A 9,456-nucleotide genomic window follows, 5' to 3' on the forward strand; every position below is an offset into this window, starting at 1 on the left:
TGTTGAACAGGTCTCAGTGCCACTTTCAGACTAAGATCAAATAGGAAGAAACACCTGGTAGTGTACTTCCCCAAATCACCCAATGACAATTCTACGGATTATAGTGTCCAATCTACTACCCACCACGAGGATGCATAGGATCAGATAGCATTTGATGCTGTTGTGCCTGATGTTGACATGAATGAGGGCCAACTTGAAGGTAGCTAATAAGAACAGCAGGCATTCGTTAGCTTTGGCTAAGTAACACACTCCATCAAATCTTAGTGTGTAACACAGTAGCCATCTATTATTGGTCACCATCTGAGCCAGGGTGAGCTGATCTCAGCTAGGCTAACTCAGGTTTCTGCAAGCAAATGGAAGGGCAGTCAGGGCTACACAGTTTACATTACCTTTAACATTTCTTTGGGTTTTTTTGCACGTAACCCATATCTCTCCAATGGGTTGGTCCAGGCCTGTTCACAGATGGGGTGGCAGAACTTCAAGAGACTGAGGAAGTGTGCACACACTTTTTCAAGTCTTTGCTTGCAGCAAGTTTTCTATTGTCCCATTGGCCAGAACAAGGCACACACCAATTCCAACGTCAGGATTGAGGAAGCTATATAAGGATATGGATACAAAGAGGTGTGAACTAGCAAGGTCATTAATTCAATCAATCCACAAAACTGTATCATGGAGTTGTTGAGAGAATCACAACGACAAAAAGCATACGCTGTATAACACAGTGCCTGGCATACAGTAAAAGCTCGATAATTATGAGAGATTACGAATCATGAAAAGTAAGAGCCATTTCTAATACAGCTGAAAAAATCCTAGCTGGTGCAAAGGTGGAGGGCTCAGCAGCTGGCTGGAGGGTCTGTGGTTTGAAGTTATCAGCGGCTCCATGGGGAAAAGATGCAGTTGTCTGCTTCCACAATCTATAGCCTTGGTCACTAGGAGGGCATGCTATCTGTTCTGTAGGGTGCTGTGACTCAAAAACGGACTCAACAGCTAGGAGCTTCAGTATCAAAGGTTATGGAGCTGTGGTAGTATCTGAATTCAAGACTGGATATGAAAAAATAATAATTTATAAATTATCAAGGGTTCATGAGAGCAGGAGGGTGGGGGAGGGAGGGGGTAAAATGAGCTGATACCAAGGGCTCAAGTAGAAAGAAAATGTTTTGAGAATGATGATGGCAACAAATGTACAAATGTGCTTGACACAATGGATGGATGGATGGATTGCAATAAGAGTTGTATGAGCCCCCAGTAAAATGATTTTAAAAAACAACAACAACAAACAGAAATGTCATGAACTTCAATAAATTTCTCCAAGTTTGTTGTTTAGCACTGGGTTGGCTTAGTTTGAAACTCTTCAAAAACCACAAGGCAAATAATGAGGAAATAATCAGCATGACAAACGTGAATGTTCCCAGAATCTTACCAGCAGTAAAATAGACTCTTAGCCCCCAAACAAGTCTTTCAGGGTAGAAGTTATGCCTTCCCTAGTGAGGCTTCACAGACAGCCTGAGAAACCTTGAACATGAATCCCGAGAAGTTGAAAAGTCCGTAGAGATACCCAAACAGAGTTCTTCAGAGGGTCACGAAAGCACATCCAGACTTCTAATTAATCGTGGTGAAATGACACAGTATCACTGGACCTTGAACAGGACTTGGAAAAGCTTGAAGCCAGCAAGCGCTTTCACTGACCCTTCAAACTATGCATTGGACCTACCCACAGTCCTCCTTTCATACCCAAGCGTGAAAGATGGAGACACGTGTGCAAACAAGCACTTTCAAGGTCAGGCTGAGTTGGCTGAATGGGTCTACAAAGAGAGAGCCTGGGGTTGCCTGAGCACAAGAAATATATAGTGAGCCTGTCAGGGAGTGAGCACCAAATCAATGATCTTTCTTACCTTTGTGTTTAACTGAGAAATGCACACATAGGCAGTATAATAACTGACATCATCCGTTTGGTTACTAAAGACTTGTCCCTCATGGCTTCTTACTCTGTGTATTAATTTCTATTGATGATGTAACAACTTATTAAAAATTCAATGGAAACATCGTGTTGTGGTAATGTATCCACAGCATGGCTTTTCTTTGGAAGGTTTTAGAGAAGCGTCTGTTTTAGTGTCAGTTCCAGTGTCTGGAGGCCATCAGCATCTCTTATCTCAGGAGCTTTTCCCATCTTTAAAGCCTGTGCTGTAGCATCTTCATACCTCTCTCTATATGCCCTGTTTCTACGCCTACTCCCTTATCAACTATCTTGCTGGCCAGTATCTCACACTTAGGGCAGTACTAAAAAAGTATTTTCCAACTGTTTTGGTCTAAGGTGAGACTACCATACTGCTGGCTATGATCGTTAAGGATTGTGTCAACTTGGCTGGACTATCATTCTCAGAGGCTTGGCAGTTATGTGATAATGCAACATGGCATCTATGAAATGATGGAGTTATCCTTATTTTGTGATCTCATGTGATCATCCTCTACTTCACATAATCATTTTAAATAATGAATTCATCTTTAGAACTTAGCCACGTCAATAAGGGAGGAGTGTATTTTTATGTCTCTTTATCTGATGCTCTCCCTACTATGTCCTTCTTATAAGAAGTCTTGTGATTACTTTAAAGATCCCTGATGGTGCTGTAAAGTAGGACTTGGGCTACTAATCCCAAGGTCAGCAGTTCAAACCCACCAGGCACTTTATGGGAGAAAAAAAAAAGAATCTGCACACATAAAGATTTATAGTCTTAAAAAAAAAATACGGTATCAGGTCCAAATAAATCAGGAGAGGACTCTATGACAATTGGTTTTATTTTGGATATGATTATCTTGGGACCACATGGATAATTCAGGAATCAAGATCTTTGGTTTACTTACTTTTATAAATTCTCCTTTGTCATATAACCAGGTAGATCCTAATTGGATTCCAACTCATAGAAGCCTGATTGAACACAATAGGCCTGTCCTGTCAGATCTCCTTGGTTTCATGTAACTCTTTCTGAAGCAGACTGCCACATCTTTGTCCTGTGGAGCATCTGGTAGGTTTGAACTATAGACCTTTTGGTCCGTAGCTGAGCACTTCAACCACTGTGCCACCAGGGATCTTATCTTGTTCTAATATAGAAGATCACTTTGTTCAATTCTGGCAGAGCTTCCTGGCTCAGAGATAATGCATATAAAAGATTCTGAAGCATTTAAAGAGCTATTTAAATATTGTTGTTGCTTCCAACTCATAGCGACCCTGTGGTCAAGACACTAAAACGGTGCCCAGTCCTATGCCTCCGTGATGCGGAGGTCACTGGATGGAAGGGAAACAACAAAATTATCTGAATGACTTATATGTCCAGGACAGGTCAGTGTCAAAATGACGGAAACGCTCCCAAATGCCTACAGAGAAGCAACAGTCTTGATGTTGTTTGATTAGAGAAATCACTGAAAAACCAGCCCAAGTAATAGAGGGAATGGAGATATTCTCTCCTTTTCCGAAGCATCAAGTTTGAGAGAACTGAATATTCTTTCCGTCGGCATGGATCTTCATCCTACAGAATATCCCGAAAAGGACAACCGACTCACAAGATGGCTATTTTCCCCAAAACACTTAGTAATGTTCTGGCTAGTGCACAGTATTAATAGAAGAGAGGGCCAATTCACAGGGAGGAATCAGGGTAATAGCTGAGCGTGAGCTGAATAATGGCATAGCATGCCAAACATCGTCTTGTACAAGTGCCCAAACCTGGTTTTTCTTTTCGCTAGTTAAGCATATTTCTAGGCTTGTTTTATTGCCATCATTTATTAAATACCACTTTGTTGGGGCGGGGGGAGGCACGAGAGCTTCTTCTTGTGGCTTCTTCGGTGATTCTGTTTCTGTTCTGATTCCTCGACTAGAATGTCAAGTCATGCAGCCATGCAAACAACTCGGGTTGACTGCTTTGTGCTCTGGCCCACACACCGCCTTTTCTCCCGGTGACCATATGAAATGTCAGAGAAGATACCCCTGTTTGTGTGGGGATTTATTGGTCATCTTTTACTTGACATGTTCTCCTGCCTTTAGCTTATATTTGCTTCCCTTAAAGATGTTGTTCTTCAAGTTCTCATGGAAGGAAATTAGAATACTCAGCACTTACCCCATCCAAATTGTATTTAATTGCTTCTAAAAGCAAGCATCTTGAAGGATGGAAGCCTGGCATCGTGATCCAAAGAAAGAAGAAGTGTTTTTCTCCAAAACTTGTTGATGGAGGTGGTCAGCACTAAAGGGGGTTAAGTGTTGCTTGGGAATCAAGCAACATTACCCTCTATAACCACTGCTTGGGGATCAGTATCAATGTCTAAACTCCATGAGCAGGTTCTGTTGGACAATGGGAACTGTCTGCAGCTCTGGAGGGTAGCACATGAGAATCATATGCTTCATGGGTCCCAGGAGAGTTAGTTGTCAGTAGCTGCTGGGAGAGAGGCGCTACAGGGGAGGAGATGAGCAATGAAGCACCACTCTCTGATGCAAATATACAATTCACATGCTTTGTATTTCAATGTTCTTCAGCTCCTGAAATAACTTATTTTATTAAGACAATTAAGGACTTATTTTATTCAAATATTTCCTCATTGGGGACATAGTTTAGTGGGAGAATTCTGAAGGAGATTTGGTTTGATTCCTAGCCAGTGCGTTTCATGGGCAGTCACCCCCACCTGGCGGCTTGCATGTTGCTGTTGTTGAAAATGTTTTGGTGAGCTTCCCAACTAAGATGGACTAGCAAAAAAAAAAAGGCCTGATGACATACTGTCAGTCATCAGTCAATATAACCCTGAAGATCCCAGCAATCCAGTTCTGTTGTACATGAGATCACCATGAGTTAGGCTGAATAGAAGGAAGCTAGCAAAATACAAAACGCCATCGCGAGAGAGTAGAGTAGAGTGAATAAGAACAAAGGCTAGAGATGAACCAAAATGGTGGCTTGAAATGTCAGTTCTGTCATTCACTAATTACAACGTCTTTTGTAAGTTATCTAATTCTTGAGATTCTGTTTCTTTACTGTGTCGAGGGGCTAAGATTAAGAGTACCTTCATCATAGGTACTAGATGGCATATATCAGGTCATTTTCATGAATTCATAGCCAATGGCTAAAAAGTGTTCATCACTTCCAATCTCAATGGGAAGAAAGACTGAGTTGAGGGTGGTTAAATCAGGATGAAACGGAGGGACCCTTAGCATGATCGTGGAGGAAAAGAGATGCCATCACAAATTTATGTACTCAAGGAATTGCCCAGGGCCAGCCATGCTTACCTCTCAACACATGATGTTTTCACAACTGAGGCATAATTGCTCATACATAAGGATGTAAAACTCCCATTGTTTCTTAGGGAAAGAAATGGTGTAAACAGTATTAAAAAAAATCTGTAACTGTCGCAGAAACCCTCTGAGTGATAAAAACCAGTTTCTACAGAGAGATGACAGATTTTTCACAGGAACGGCGAAAGCTTGTGGGTTTTATTTCATGTAAGCCATAAATGTGCGAGTTTATTACCCAGGAAGAAAGGATTGCTGCCTGATGGGGCTGCCGTAAGCGGTCTTTTTCCAGGAATGGAATTATTAACTCAGCATTCTGTGAGCCCAGGTTACTCTGAGGCACAATTGTGGAAGAATGAATAACCACGACGATTGAGTGGAATCCCACTTCTAACGACCTTTTCGGACGCAGTAGCACTTCCCCCAGAGGTTCAAGAGCTGTCGTCTTCACGGGACCTGATTACCATGTCCATCTCCAGTGGAGCAGCTGGTGAGTTCAAACTGCAGACCTTTGGGGGCCTAGCAACCAAGCACTTAACCACAACTTGGGAAAACAAATGCTACCCTGTATTTTACCGATGTAAACCAGAACGTATTCTTGTTGATGTTAATGGCGAATCGTTTTAGAAGTAAGAGAGATCTTTAGAGCTCCTGTCCTATCCATGCTGTACTGAGAACAGACTGGGCAGGCAGACACTTCGCTTCAAATTACCGATTTGTTCTGAAACCACAAGGCAAGGAAAGGACATAGCCAAGACATGGACCCAAGTTACCTCCTGGGTCAAAATGGCCACCGTGCCACCCTTCCTATTCACGTATAGCTTAGGAAGCCAATGAATACTTATTGAACAAGTGAATGAACACAAGTCCATTTCCAGGGCTCTGAGATTCTTGCGCCTCCTCTTTCTCAGATACCACTTCCTCTACCCACATCACCCTCCACATTCACCCTCCTTCCCTTCATATCTAACCGTCTTGAAAATTATCATTCACACCCACTGTAGATATGCCATGTTCTCTCCTCTCTCAGCGCTCCTATGTACAGTGCATCCGTGTTTCTCTCCACCTCCCTCTACCTAACTAGAGAGTGTGACTACACTGGGTTAAGGAATCACCTTGACCATGGAGGCTTCTCTAGCCCGAGCCCCTACAGGCTGGAATAATACCCTTCCTGAGTGGACGCACACCTGAGAGAGTCCTACTCACCGTGTTTCAACCTTCTGCTTACTTGCCTGTGTCTCTGTTGAACTCCTTGAAGACAGGAGCCAAGTCAGATCTTCCATCCAAGTCTTTATGCTTATGGATCACGATGCCTGCAATGCCGTAAAGACTCAATAGATTCAGATAAATAAAAGACTAGATGAGTAAAGGGTCCGGCTGAGTATCAAACGGCATCGGACCATCTTGAGCTTCTCCTTCCCATGACTCTCTCCATCCAAAGGACCCTCCCATGCGTGTCAGAGTTTATCATCACCACGACTCATCCAAACTTCCCATTCAAGAGGATTCATGGCGCTTTCCCAGACCTGACTATTGACCACAATCCCTGCGGGTAGATTAGCGAGTGCTTTCTTCCTCTGGCCCTGGCTTTCTGATCCTCTTGCTCCAGCTCTTGTCTCTGTTGCTGCTCTGGCCTCTTTCTCGCTCTGGCTCACTCTCTTAACCTGGCTTCTGCATGCTCTCGCTCTCGGTTGTTCTGATACCTCTGTTTCTACGATCTCCCTTCACACAGCTTCATTTCTCTCCAGTCTAGTCTAAAAACTCCAGGATCGTATGTCTCAAGAAAGCCTATTAATCAATACTCACATTCGGCCACCAACTACTGATTTATCAGTGAGTACATTACGAATCCACTTCACCTAACAATCTACAAAGTTGAAATATTTCTACTTCATGTTTCCCACCATCTGAGCTTTAATTACAAAAACATAGGAGGAAGAAAAAAAGACAATTCAAAACTAAAGTTCAAAGTTTCCTTGTCTCATTAGTTTCACATCAGATACATGTCCATACCTAAATAAATTGAGTCCTTTCAGTGTGTTGTTGGCACCAAGTGGAAGGTAAAAGGGACAGCTATTTCCACCATGCTCCAAAAAATTTTGGAGCTCCTAATTTTGTTTGTGTTTTTGTTTTTCAAAGTGACCCAAAAGAATCAAATCATATCTAAACTGACAACTCTCCTGAGATGCTGTTCCTGTCTCAGAGGCTGTAAGCATGAGTTTGATACCAAAGGCCATTAGAGGTACATGGTGTGTTAGTACGGGTTGACTAGAGAAACAAATTTCTAGACACTCGTATGTGTATAAGAGGGAACTTTATATATAAAAGTAATTGTACATTAAGAAAACATCCCAGGAAAATCAAGATCAAGTCCATAAGTCCTATATTAGCCCATATGTGCAATACCAATTTATAAAGTCCTCTTCAGACTCACACAACACATGCAACAATGCCAAATGCAGAAAGATCACAGGCCAGTGGGTGGAAAGTCCTATAGATCCAGTGGCATTGGAAGCATCTCCGCTGGCAGAGGTCTCCATGTGGCTCCTTCAGCTCCAGGACTCTAGTGTAGCTTCATGTGTCTTGTCAATGGGAATGTCACACAGAGTGAGCATGTGTCCCGCCTCCAATGAGCTATTTATCTCCTTAGTGCCTCCAAATGAGGTCATCAAGCTGTGACCTGATTGGCAAGCGAAACTCCACCGCTTCACTCTTATGTCTCAAACTGACAAAAGAGTAAGTAACTACCACACCTGGGTAGACACAAGATCAGCAGTTCTAAACCACCATCAGCTCTGGGGGAGAAAGGCAAGGCTATCTACTCTCCTGAAGATTGATAGTCTGAGAAACCCACAGGGGCAGCTCTAGTCTGTTCATAGTGCGATGATGAAAGACTAGGTAGCTATGCAAAAATCCATATTATGATAAAATGGAGAGTGACCACAATTTATCACAAGATGAAGGTTGACTACATCATTACATAATTTCCATATTACTTCATAATTTAGCTGCCAAACCACTAAGAAGCATTGCCTGACCAAGTTGACACAGAACCTTAACCTTCACAGCCTGCTTTACCCTGAACTAGCACCTCAACATTCATAATATACGAATGTTGTCAACTCATATATATTGTTGATGTGCAAAATAATTGGATAGTAGATGCTTTGCTATTGTTCAAATGTGAAATACCAAATAATGATATAGTCAATAAGTGAAGAATTCAGAGGTTGACCATTACTCAAGGAGTCTATTTGCACACTGTTCTCTAAATCTTTGTTGATATAGCTATTTGTGGTTCTTAATTCACCACCACACACAGCACTATTCCTCACCCTGTATAGTTCAGTAAACGTTCCGGTATATAATTTTGGAGATGTACACCGAACTCTCACACGTACCTTTTTAGTGACTGCAATGGTCCGTAGTGTGAAAAGTATGTCTCAGTGTCTATTCTCAGCCACCATGGTGAGAATAAGAGTAATGGTTAACCCTCATTGACAGCTTACTGTGTAACAGACTCTGTGCTAGGAATTTTTCTTTTCTCAACAATTTTTTGGCAAATATTTTACAAATCATACAATTCAGTAATTCAATTATATTGATAAAAGCTGTACAGTCATCACCACATGCAATTTTAGAACATTTACTTCCTTCTTGTACTCTTTGTTGTTGGCTCTCTGTCCCCCCAGTGCCCCCTATCACACCTCCAAGGAACCGTGAGTGTGGTTACTGTCTCTATACATTTCCCTGTCCTGGATGTCATCTACCGAAAAGTATGAAAAACAAAACAAAAGTTAACAACAATAACCAAATACAACTGACCACATGGAAGAAGTGCACCACCGTAATTGAAAAGAAAGTAGAAAAGAAAGTATTAAACACTAGAACAACTTTAAAGTGCATTGACAGTGAGGTCAAATGACAAGGAATTAAATTTTAACCCAACTGCATCTACAATCATGCACTTTCTAGTGCATTCTGCATGATAACAAGGCTATCTGCATACGTCTACGTCACAGGGAATTTGCCAGAGGCTTATGTGTATTTCCTCACCACTTTTTTTTTAACTGAAATAACTTTAGAATGGATCAAAGGGAGGATCACATGATAGGATATTACATTTGTGTGATAAAGGTGTTCACATCCCTCAACTACAGTCAGAGGGGGATTCCCTAGAGGCTTAATCCATC

This window comes from Echinops telfairi, unplaced genomic scaffold (genome assembly GCF_000313985.2).
Source record: "Echinops telfairi isolate 266 unplaced genomic scaffold, ASM31398v2 ScPeMD7_1;HRSCAF=3_0, whole genome shotgun sequence".
NCBI lineage: Eukaryota > Metazoa > Chordata > Mammalia > Afrosoricida > Tenrecidae > Echinops > Echinops telfairi.